We start from the raw sequence: 13,260 nt of genomic DNA, 5'->3' as shown, positions 1-13,260 counted from the left end.
GATCTCATATGCTTTCACGTTAGCAGCTAGGGAGTAGATGAAAAATAAGATTATTATAGAGCCACCGCTACGAAATATTGTCATACTTCCAATCCTCACGCAGGAGTTACTCATTTTCCCAAAATAACATCTGATCATGCTCCAATTTTTCTTCACACCAAGGAAATTGAATGGCAGGGGCAGAAAAACTACAAGTTCTAGCATCTCTGGCTAACGCACCCACAACTCAAACATATATTTGAGACAACTTGGAATCAACAAAATGACTCGAAACTTACCTTAAAACTTCAATTAAAGTTAATTAAAACTGGTGAAGTCCTTATGGAATGGAATAAGCAACCTTTTGGACACCTACCAACTCTAATCAAGAAAACTACAAATCATATTAAAATGGCACAATACCAGTGCTATGCGAACGAGTGCTGAACTTGAATATTGGATATACCAGGAAAAGCATCTTCAAATGCATCATTAAAATTTACTACAATGTCATGCAACATATTGGTAGCAGCGGTCCAGAATCTAGTGGCTTCAATCAGGGGACAACAATACAACTTTTTTCCACACAAAAGCCACCATACACCGGAGTTGCAATAACATCCAGCAATTGCAGGATCAACAAAACAACTGGGTCAGCGATAAAGATCAGGTTATTCGAATAATTCTTGACCATTTCACTGACCAATATACAGGCACAAGTACAACAATAGACGAGGAGATTTTTGCATAGATCACACCTAGATTATCTTCAATACAATGCTCTAAACTCACACAAGAAGTATTTATAGCATAAATCATAGAGGCTCTCTTCTCTATTAATTCAGAAAGTGCTCTAGGACCTAATGGATATACCAGCAAATTTTTCAAAGTTTTTTGGGAGACAACACATCAACATCTAATATCCATGATTCGCAGCTTCTTTAACGACCTAAACATTCATCCCCTCATGAACCATACAAATATCACCCTCATCCCCACAATAGATCACCCATCAAAACCTTCCCAATTCAGATCAATCAGCCTATGCAATGTATTTTACAAAGTTATCTCGAAAATCTTAGTAAATCGCATTCGCCCGCTCCTCCCATTTTTAATAAGTTCATATCAGAGTGCATTCGTTCCGCACCGATCAATACATGATAACATAATAATTGCGGGAGAACTTTTCCATCACATTAAATCTTATGGTCTCACCAAAGATCCAAAAATTTCTCTTAAATTATATATCAAAAAAGCTTATGATAGGTTAGATTGGGGTTTCATCAAAACAACCTTTACAAAGATGGGATTTCCATCCATATTTGTAGAGTATAGCATGATATGTATCACTTCAGTTACTTACTCAATTAACATAAATGACATCCCACAAGGATACATCACCCTTACAAGAGGCATCAGACAGAGAGACCCGTTATCTTCTTATATTTGCATAATTTTTGCATAAATCCTTTCAATAGATTTGGGAAATCTGGAAGTTCAATGGTGAGAGGGTTAAACATTTCTCAGAAAGCTCTACCTATCCTACATTGGATGTATGCGGATGACCTGCTAATCACTTATAAGGCATCGCGAGAAAGAAGTGGCCACCTCCAGAGACTTCTTCAAGCCTACAACTCTTCAGCGAGTCAGGAAATCAACACAACAAAATCCACAATAATTCATTACCCAAGATTGCAACAACATTAGCTGGACGAGATCAAACAATTCTTTGACATGCCAACATCCACAACACCGCCAATACACCTGGGAGTACAATTCAAACATGGAAGAACCTCCAGTCACATTTCTGAACCTCTCCTTTAACGGTTAGCACGAAAGGCTCAGGGATGGATGACTAAATTCCTTAATGAAATGAGAAGGTTAGTACTCATAAAAACCTCCTTAATACCCACTTCTAACCACCTAATGCAAACACAACTATTCCCTCACACACATACACAAACATATAGATCGGATAGCTAGGAATTTTTTCTGGGGACATGACTCATCAGTTAGAAAACTACAGTCATTAGGATGGTCCAAACTAAATAAACATAGCGATATGAGGTCTCGGCATTAGTAAAAGTATCCATCACAATAAAGCTTTATTGATGAAGAGAATTTGGAATATCCACAACAAACCCAACTCCATTTGCTCCAGATTATACAATGAGAAATATCTGCAAAACAAACCGATTTTTCAAGGAAACACTCGAATTCCTTCATCATCTAGCCCACAATGGAAACAAACGGCCTCACTAATCCCAACAATACAAAATTTCATATTCCATAAAATCAGAAACGGTCTGGATACTCCTATCCAAGCAAATTGGATTCCTCAAGTACAAAACCTTGATCCCATTCAATGCTAACCGATCCAATCATTAACTGATCTCAGTGACCCTATCACCCGCACTTGGAATCAAGATCAACTATATCAGCTACCACCAGCTGTAATCCAACATATTATCAATATCCACATTCCCCAAAACCTTCCTCAGGATAAAATCCTTTGGCCTCACAAAAAATATGGAAATTACCCAATTTCCACTGGTTACAATTGTTTAATTCAACAAGACAACCATCACAACCTAAATTCTCTCCCACCCACCAAATTCATTTGGAAATTGCCTTGTCCACCAAAAATTCAGTTTTTCTTGTGGAAAGCTATAAACGAGGGTCTGCCGACCTATTCTATTTTACATCGTATCAATCTCACTAACTCCAACCAATGTCCCCGCTGCAATATTGAACCAGAAATAACATAACACATGCTTATTCACTACCGAATGACGACAACTACCTGGAACAACCTTTTAGCTTTCTATATCAACAACCCAAGCCAATATCTTTTCCCACATCTCCATAAACAATCAATCAACCATTTCACAGGTTTTACAACAAGCTAACCAAACCCTATCAATATCAACTTTCTGCTTTCTCTTCTGGACCCTATGGATATCCAGAAATGATATTGTTTTCAACCATCAACATACAACTCCGGATAAAATTCTAACACAGACTTGAAGGTAGCAATAGGAATTCAAATGGGCAAAAAAAATAGTGCCACCAGTTTTACCTGGAGATCCACCGGTTACAACCACATCAATAAATAGCAGATCAACAACAACAATACTAGCAGGATGGAGCAGACCGAAAAATGACTGGTTAAAGATCAACACGGATGGGGCTGCGAGGGGACACCCAGGAACGGCGGGAGCATGATTTATTTGCAGGGACTCGATTTCTCATATTGTGATGGCTCTAGCACAACCTTAGTAATAACTACAACCCTAGTAGCTGAAACGTTTGAAACTCTTCTGTCTTCAAGGACGGCGACATAAAGACAATGGCCAAAGGTTATCTTCGACACAGATTCGGAAAACTTGATGCGCTTCATAAAAACCGACACAGAAGCCCCATGGTATATTAGAGAAATGATTTCCACATTGCGACAAATTCCACAATGTATTATTCAACACAATTATAGAAAAGGAAATCAAGCGGCAGATGGTTTAGCAAACTACACAGGTGATGGAAGCCAAGCAGGAAACTTATCGACAACAATTTGGGACCAGACTATCCCAATTTTAATCATACAAATTATTTCAGAAGACCCAATGGGTACAAGATATCCACGTGTAATTTCTATCTAGTTTTGGTATTTGTTTTACATGCTTTAAAAAAACATTTGTTCAATATATATTAGACCTTAACCCTCTAAGAGAGATGCTCTTATAAAGAAGAGGTTTTCTAAAGCACGATTTCTAGGTGCGTTCGAAACAAAAATTGTTTGGTTCCGAACAGGGCCGTCGCTGGCTATATGCCATCTAGGCAACGACCTAGGACCCCAAGAATTATATGTTGCCATTGGTTATTTTCTGATTCATTTCAAACTATTATTTTCCTAACTAAAACAATTAGTTTAGCATTTGTATTTCAATTCTTATTTCATTTCAAGTCTTTTCTCTTTCAGCTTAGTTTATGTTGGGTTGCCGTTACTGTTGCCAAAATAGTGATTGTTAAATTTTAATTGTTAGTTAACTGATATGGCCACCTGAATTTTGCATGTTTGTGCATACGTTTTATATCTTTTGATCAAATATCAACTCCAATCATGGTCTTAGAAATAAAAAAATGCACAAATGGTGTTTCTAAAAGATAGACAAAGCTAAGAGCCGAAAAACTTACGAGTTCTATGCGAAGAGCAATGAAAAAATATTTGGTTTCAAATGATGACAACCATGGAGAAACAATGAGTGACTGTGACGAAAAATGGGAAAATTTGGTTAATGAATGGTAATTTATTGGACAATGATGATAATACACATTGGAGATATGAAAAGGGCCAGAATTATCACCACCAAATACAAATGAGATTGGGCAAGATGAAGCGAGCATAGGGGGCAAGAATTATCATCATTGAATACAAACGAGATCGGGCACGATGAAATTGAACATGAAGAATATTGACCATTGAATATTTATGATCTGGGAAATTGGGGTAACAAATATTAACTAAAGTTTAAGAGATGTTTCAGCAAAGAAAGGTCCAGTAGGAGAATTCGATATGAATTTTCAGTTTCTTTTTGATAGTATAATCGATGATTTCACGTCGGAAAGGGTGGGAAGATTGGTTTTTGTCATGAGATAAGATTTTTTTTTTTTTTTGGTTTTTTTTTTCGGCATTTCGGTTCGTTTAAATACGAGAATTTGTAATATATTTTATATCAAATCGTAAAAAAAAAATATTTTTCTTATATAGGACCCGTTTCAGTAAGTTTGCCTACGGCCTCTAAAAACTTTGCTACGGCCCTGATTCCGAAACCATCCAAATGGCCAGTGACCCGTATATGTATACGGAAAATGGGTCATTTGTCCAAAACCGATGAAGTATATATAAAATGTATATATATACTCTTGTTGTGCAACTAGATTGGTTCGGAAACCAGGCTTGTTTGGTTTCAAAACCATCCTAATGCCCAAAAAAACCCGTATATTTTTGTTGTGCAACTAGATTGGTTCGGAAACCTTGGTTGGTTTGAGAACCTCCCCCATTTTTTCTTCAAATAAACCTCGACAATCTTCAACTACTTTTTTTATAAGATAGCCCCCACTAGAATAAATTCCTGCCTACATCAATGTTAATAATCTTAATGTTGCATGGATTGTTTTCCTCAATAGATTTTGACATGCACCATCCTTCCTCACCACTCCACTGCTAGTTTTATCATCGTACAGCTAAACTACAGTGGAGACGGGAGAATTATAACGTGTTGGCATGCTGATCATAATCATCCCCTTTTGGTTAGAACTGCCGACAGAAACTACATAATTTACTACATCGTGTTTATATATGCACACACCATTACCACTGCTGTATCTAGCTAGTAAACACAAACTCTCATGATCTCCTACAAAATATCTTCACAAATTCTACCGACTTACTGTAAATTTGACTGAATTTAGAATGCATGTTTTGATAAGAAAGATAATAATAGAAGAAGCTAAGTAAGTCAGACTCAGAGGTACCCGATCGAAGAATATTCTTATATATAATTAGTATAAAAAGATAAAATCATACCAAAATATATAGAGGAGAGGAGAAAAGAAAAGAAAAGAAAGCAAGCAAGCCATGGGAAGACCTCCTTGTTGTGATATAGTTGGTATCAAGAAAGGGCCCTGGACTCCTGAAGAAGACTTAATTTTAACATCTTATATCAAACAACATGGATTAGGAATTGGAGATCGGTTCCAACTTATACCGGTAAGTATAGAGAATATATCCTTGATCATCAGTACTTTCTCTGTTTGGAACTTGTTAATTATGAATTTATTTTATATGCAACATGTTGATCTTTATACATCGATGTGTATGATCCTAATTTTTTTTCCATGTTTGTTCTATTATTTTAAGGTTTGCTAAGGTGCAGCAAAAGTTGCAGGTTGAGATGGACTAATTACTTAAGACCAGAAATCAAGAGGGGAAAGTTCACTGAAGCTGAAGAAAAGATGATAATTAGTCTGCAAAGTGTATTGGGAAACAAGTATATATACTTACATTTCTCTCATAAACCCTACTAATATTTCGTTAATTTGATTCCGAAGTCAATTACTAGTTTACTACAGTATGTTAATAATTAATCTATAATTTTTAATTAATAGTTCCAAACCTTTTTTTCACAGATGGGCAGCAATAGCTTCATATCTTCCACAAAGAACAGATAATGATATAAAGAATTATTGGAATACACATCTAAAGAAAAAACTGGACATGTTTCATTCGGTACTACACCCGCCTCATCATTTGGGATCATCATCATCATCATCATCGGAATCTTCAACAAGCTTTCAATTTTTTAAAAGAGAACACCATCATTTGATCCATAAAAGCTCATCCCTAAATAAGTTCATCAGTACTATTACTAGTAATAGTACTAGTACTCCCTCATCTACTACGTATGCTTTTAGCACAGAAAACGTTTCAAGACTCTTGAAAGGTTGGATGAAGACTTCTCCTGATGAGTTGAATAGAAATACTACCCTCAAATTAAAGACTACCCAAACAAAAGAGAAAGTACTACCCGATGGCATCGATAGCTCCAATAACAACAGTGGTAACAATAACCTTGATGATGGCAAGATACTTGCTAAGAAGATTAAAATAGAAGAAATCTGTAACGGCGACGATGATCTTATCTCAAAAGAGGCTGCAGATTATAACTTCGAATCTATTTTAACATTTGAGAATATAAGTAGTTGTTGGGAGCAGAACTCTTCTTTAGACTCAACTACGGTTCATGGGTCGACATCGGCCACCCGGGAAGAATCTCAAAGGGTTGATTCGATATCCGAGAGTCAACTACAACTACTACCCCAATCAATGATAAGGTTGATTCGATATCCGAGAGTGGTCGCCAAGGGTTGATTGAAGATGATCAAAACCAACCTCTATTTTGTTTACTGGAGAAGTGGCTCCTGGATCATGAAGCAACTGGACAGGTTCTTGAGGAAGATCATCGCCAGAAATCTCTCCAATATTTTGATCAAATTTAAATAAAGCATGCGGTTACGGCATATTGCTTTTCTTCTTTCTCTCCATATGTGCACAACTTATGCGCAAGAAGAAAATTCGAATTAATAATTATGTGGTGCGATGATCTACATAAGGGGTACTGTTCTTTATTATTAGTTTGTGTTGCAAGAACATGATATGCAATCTCTTTCGCAAAGTGAATCATGTAACGGTTAGGGTTTATTATGAAAATAAAATGTAGCTAGCTAAGCTGGATCAATTTCAATATTCCTTTGCTTTGCTGGTTTACCTAGGAGGTTTCACATGTTATGCGTGGGAGAAGTACTGCTTGGAGTTTCTTAATAACACTAAGTTTGAATTTTCGCACATCTAGCAATGAATGTGCTGATATTCTAGCTAAGTGTGGTGCCACTGTTTCTAACGCTCAGTAGTGGCTGATCCACCTCATTTATCCATGGGCATAGATTGGGATGTTTAGATGTTTCATTTTCTTTCTTCCGGAGGTCAGGTCTTTGCCCCCTCCTCCTATATTTTATTTCTTCAATCAGTAAATCGACCTGTTTGCACGTGGGATGTAGGATTCTTCAGAAAAGAAAGAACAAGCTTTCCTGTGTGATTCATGAAGAACGTAAAAGAAAAATGATTCGCGGATAGCCGATCAACAAAAAAGAAAAGGACAATCGATAGTCGATCGACAAAAATGAAAAGGACAATCGGTTGAGTTGGAGATTTGGAGTTCCCTTCCAATCTTCTAATCGCCTGAAAAGTACTACCATCAAATAATGGAAAAGTCCTTGAAACCATCATTTTCTCCCGTAGGCAAGCGACACTTAGGCGGAGAAAATACTTTGAGAGTAAAATACGGGGTATAAAGCACTTTCTCTTTCCTTTATTTCTTGAAATGGTAATTTGCTTTCGATCATACCACTGTACGTACTTTTTGCATGAAAACACGAAAGAAGAAGAAAAAGTTATTATACGTAGTCTATTTCGGTGTGTGTCTTTTTCTCTGATATTATGTATTAAGTTGTCCTTCTTATGGTATCGAATTTATGGCTGGTTAGGTTAGGTTAAATGTCGTACTAATGTACGATGAATAGACCTTATGGAGTAATACAGATCAACTTGATCTCCAGCATCAATAGAGAGAAAAAGAAGATAGGTAATAACATGTCTAAAAGAGATGGATAACTCCCCTGCTCGAGTAACATTTAATTCCCCTAATAGCAATAGGTGTCTTAAACTCTTCCATAAATCTTTTTTACTAGGGGTGTAAGGTTTGGGTTGTAGATTTTGGTAAACGAATTATCCACAAAAGTTAACACTTGACTGTTCATGTCACGGTGAACCGAAGCCATCAACAAACATTTTCAGAACCAAATATCCAAAATCTAGAACCAAACGCTGGCTTGGTCCCGTCAATTTGGTGGCTTTCTGAACGAAAAAAAAAATTGTGGCCCCTATTTTACCTGTTTTAGATTTTAATTTTTTTACAAAAATAACTAGAAAAAAATTTCATTGTTTTTGTAGATTTTCCCACGTGAAATCATGTATGTAATCATTGCTTAGTCGTACAGAGAGCTTCGACGGAGTTACATATTCAGATTACTTAGGAGCTATAGGTTCGTCAGCAGCAGAATCTGAATACACGGACTATCTATTCGTGCAACTAAGTTGATATGGATTTCTTACTTACAGGAGGAGTTATAGATTCAGCTTAATTACCAGACCTTTCAGAATTTTTTGTAACAATCATAATGCTAGAAGTCTTGCCTTGAATATCTTGTCTTTCATTCAAGTGTAAAACACATTGAACTTGAATATCATTTCATTATGGATCTGTTTGCAGGTGGCTGCATGGAAGTTACATCCAGAAGATCAAGTGGATGACGTGTTCACTATGGGTTCGCCTTCGCATATGAATAAAATGAGCCATTTTCAGTGAATGCGTGTAAAGCATGTACCCTTTTTTTTTTATGAATAGAAATCAATTAATTCATTTCTTCAAGTGCATGGATAAACACCATGGATCCATTTATCAGAGGATACATATTAGAACCATGCCAAAAAGTACAAAATTTTATTCTTTTTAATCCATGCAACCATTTTTCAGAAGACGCAACATGTAACCATGTGTTCAATGCTATTTGTTGATTGTTGTCACTTGTCAGTTGTCATATATATCTCATAGGTTTTCATATTTTAAAAAATTATGGGCTTTGCAATAGATTTTCTTATCCTTTGGGCCTGATCTCAATTTCCCAATCCCCATTCAAGTCGAGGACTTGAGTGAGTATCACAGATTCGCAGATCATATACAAGCCCCTTCAAATCTAAGAAGAAACCATGCCTGTAAAATGGTAAGAACCAAAACCCTAGTTCTTAAATTATCAATTTCAATCCCAATTTTTGTTTGTAATATCCTTGTTCCGATGGTTTTCTTGTTATTGTTGGTTTCAGGCTATTATTGTAGGTACGCAAATAGGCTTGCCACGTGGTCGAATAGGACTGAAGAATCTCACTCGAGGATCTTGCATCGTTCCGTGAGAACCCAATCAGTGGCTTGTCAAATCAAAAGTCAGAATCATCTCGTCATTGATTAACAACACGAAGTACACAAGGAAATATCCCATAACGAAATAACTCGCTTAAAGACCCTAAAACACGAAAGATCAATTGGAGTACCCAGCAAGATACCGACCACGAAATCAGGAAGACGAAGTGAGGTTACTTTGCTAGAAAGATAACCTGCGAAGTCAGTAAATTATTGAACAAGAAAAGAGACAGTTGTCCCGACAAACTCCCAAAGTCGTCAGCGAAAGAAGGGGAAAAACTTTATGAAAAATGGTCTGGGCCAAATAAAGGGCTTACCCACGAGAATACGATGACATTTGACAAAGTAATATGAGCTGTATCCATTAGGGTTGGAGAGTCTATAAATAGAGACCCTTGGGCAATGTAAGGGGGGTCGAACTTTTAGGGTAGGAGTAGTCTTGCTTAGAAGGTGAGATTAGGGTTTCCTTGTATCCAAAACTTGTACTTTCACTGCCTTGAGTGGTTGATCAATAAATAATTTCTTATCCAAGTTATCTATTATGTCTTATATCTTGTTTATTTTCTATTTGGGTGTACTACTAGATATCCAGTAGTTACATTTTGGCGTCCAGAAACAGGGAACTTAGATTGGGGATCCGTCCTCATCTAAGAGTTTGAGAAAAGATGAAATAGTTTTAAAATCATAGAAGTTATAGATCTTGGCGAATTATCTTTTGCAAGTTAGGTTTTGTAGACCTCGAACGGTTTATTCATATCTAGGATTGGAGATCTGGGAGAAGGAGTAATCTTTTGGGTGTTGCATCGTAAGATTGGCTAGGATTGAGAAGCAGGGGTTGATTTGGAGATAGCGAATCAAAGACTAGTTGATGGCCAGGACGACGGACCGAGCGAGGAACTTGATAGCAACGAGGAGAAGTAAACGTTTAGAGGCGAAAAGTGGAGGAAGAATGAGAAGGGGAGAAACATCGGTCGCAGGAGAAAGGCAAGGCATGAACCAACGGCGGAATGAATAGGCCAGTGAAGATGACTTCGGGGAGGTATCGATACACACTTATGATACGGACACCACGACAAGAGAAGAAATGACCCGCAAAGAGATGGAGGAGAATATCGGTGAAGAACATATGACGTTGCAACAGCTCAGGGAGACACTCCTCCTCGAGAGGGAACGAGACCGGGATTTAGCGAACAACAAGCTAGGCTGATGAGACAAAACGCAATGTTAACGATATAAAATCGCCAACTCAATTAGGAAAGAGCAGCTGACGTCACAGACTCTGAAGCGATAACGATATCGTCGGAAGAAGATGAGCGGCGACAAAGGAGATATGCTTACGAGGACGACGGAGAAAAACGAAAAAGGAGATAACCAAGAGAAAGCAGCAAAGAAAGTGATCTAAGAAGAGTGTTGGAGATAACAAGATGAGAAGATCAACGACGAACATATGAAGAAGAAAGGAGACGAGAAGAAGAAAGGAGAAACGAAGATGAAACGAGGCGAGAGGAGGAAAGGAAGAACGATGTAAACCGGAGATACGAGGAAGAAGTAAGGCGTCGGGAAGGAAGGTTTAGCGTGATGAGAGGCAATCATCACGAAGAAAATGGAAGAAACCTAAATCAAGAGGTCATGAACGAATTGCAGGATATGAGGACATTGATAAACAGTTCTCGACGAGGTGGCAGGGTGCAGTTGGAAAAGGCGATAGAGGAAGCTGACAAATCTCCGTTCACCTACGAGATATTGTCTACGAACATTCCTGAGAAAAGTGTACTACCAACCTTTGCAAGCATATTCAGCGGGTCAGAAAGTGTTGTGCAACACTTAAAACAGTACACTCTTTCATTGATGCAATAGGGACGAAATGATGCGGTACTCTGTAAGTATTTCCCTGCGAGTTTAACCGGAGAAGCGTTGGCTTGGTTTGATAGGCTACCATAAAGGTCGATCTCGTCATTTAAAGACATGCAGAGAATATTCTTGACAACCTATATAAGTAACAACATGTTGAGGCCAGGGATCGAGACCCTATTCATCCTAAGGCGAAGACCTGCGGAGATCCTGCGAGGACTAGTAACGAGATAGAGGACGATATGTAGCGAACTCGCAGGAAGAGTTGATGAGAAATTTTTTATCCTAGCCTTCGTGAACTCCTTAATCCCGATCGACCTACTGTACACCCAAATATTCATAATCCGAAACTCCTTGAAAACGAATGAATTAAGGGAGTATCAAGAGGAATACATAGCTTTGGAGGAGAAGCAGAGGCAAGTCAGCGAAGTAACACCGATCTCGGCGAAGGAAGGAAATTCAAGGCTATTACCAAGGACAGTACATGTCGTGGAAGAGGATCCGAAATATGAAAAAAGAGAACCTTCTACCCCAATCCCTACGAAACTAGTATCCGTGTCAAGCAGAGATCAGGAATGGATCGATCAGCAAAGATATGAGGAGTCAAGACGAGGGAATTATGACCCGCGAAGTCATAACAACGGATATCAACAAAGAAACAATCAAGGACCAAGATTTGGAGAGAGAAGACCGAGTACACCAGTTTTTGAAGATGTAAAACTCCCGAGACTCAATACAACTGTGAAAAAGGTATGGGAAGCGATAGTATTGACGGAAGATATCCCTTCCTCACCAAATTTGGGAAGAGAACCACCTTCGGGGGTAGGAGTCATGAGTTCTGCATGTATCATCTTTTCATGGACATCGCACGAATGACTGTCAGAACATCCGAAGAATTATACTTCGCCTAGTAGAACAGGGAAAACTCGCACATTTCCTGGAGAATTATGTGCCTCCACCACCACCCCCAACTCGTGACAATCAACAAGTGTACCTAATTTAAATAGACCGGGGAACCCAAAAACTGAATTGTAATTCGATAATACATTCAGCTAAGAGCATTCAAAATTTCCATGATAACATACTCAAGAGGGTGCATAAGAGGGACTTCGAAGGAAATGAGATATTTAGCATCGCAAATAAGGATCCACTAGAAGAGTGGCAAAAAAGAGAGATAACGTTCTCAGCAAAGGACGCACCTGAAGGAGGAGTTTCACACACATACCCACTGGTCATAACATTGAACTTTGGGAAATACTCAAAGTGGGAATAAGACCATGACAAGAAAGGAAAAATTTGGGCAATAGATAGAATCCTGATAGATACGGGGATCTAGGTTGACACACTCTTTTACCATGCGTTTAGAACCATGGCATACAAGGATTCCGACCTTGTGCCATCAACCTACAACATATATGGATTTAACGGAGTCGCATCAAAGCCAAAGGGAGAACTAGTCGTAAAAAATTTCGTGGGCGAGTTGGAAACAAAGGTTACAGCCTGCGTGATAGACATAGACTCGCCTTATAATGCTCTCATAGGCCGGCCGTGGATACATGAAATAAAAGGAGTTGCGTCATCAAGCCATACGATTCCCTATGCCAAGTGCGGTAGCTAGGAGATATCAAAGGAGATCTAAAGGATACGAGAGAATGCAATGAAAAGGATGTCCATAACTATGATAAGAAACTAAGAAGAAACATAGAACAAAAGAAGAAGGTGTGCAAAGAGAAAAGGGCAGAGAAGCTGATGGTATTCACAATTGGAGTAAGCGAAGGGAAAACTACGTCCCAAATGGGTATAAAATAGGTAGATAAAGCGTTGGATGTCAACAAAAAGG

The 13,260-nt window shown here is 38.1% G+C and overlaps 1 pseudogene; it reads left to right on the top strand.

Annotated features, from left to right (window-relative positions):
• Window positions 1-5,592: 5,592 nt before the first annotated feature.
• On the top strand, window positions 5,593-7,215 carry LOC113353287 (annotated as a pseudogene).
• Window positions 7,216-13,260: the final 6,045 nt, after the last annotated feature.

Source organism: Papaver somniferum, chromosome 2 (assembly GCF_003573695.1).
Source record: "Papaver somniferum cultivar HN1 chromosome 2, ASM357369v1, whole genome shotgun sequence".
Classification (NCBI taxonomy): domain Eukaryota; kingdom Viridiplantae; phylum Streptophyta; class Magnoliopsida; order Ranunculales; family Papaveraceae; genus Papaver; species Papaver somniferum.
The sequence above is the reverse complement of the archived record's forward strand: the minus strand, read 5'-3'. Positions and strand labels throughout refer to the sequence as shown.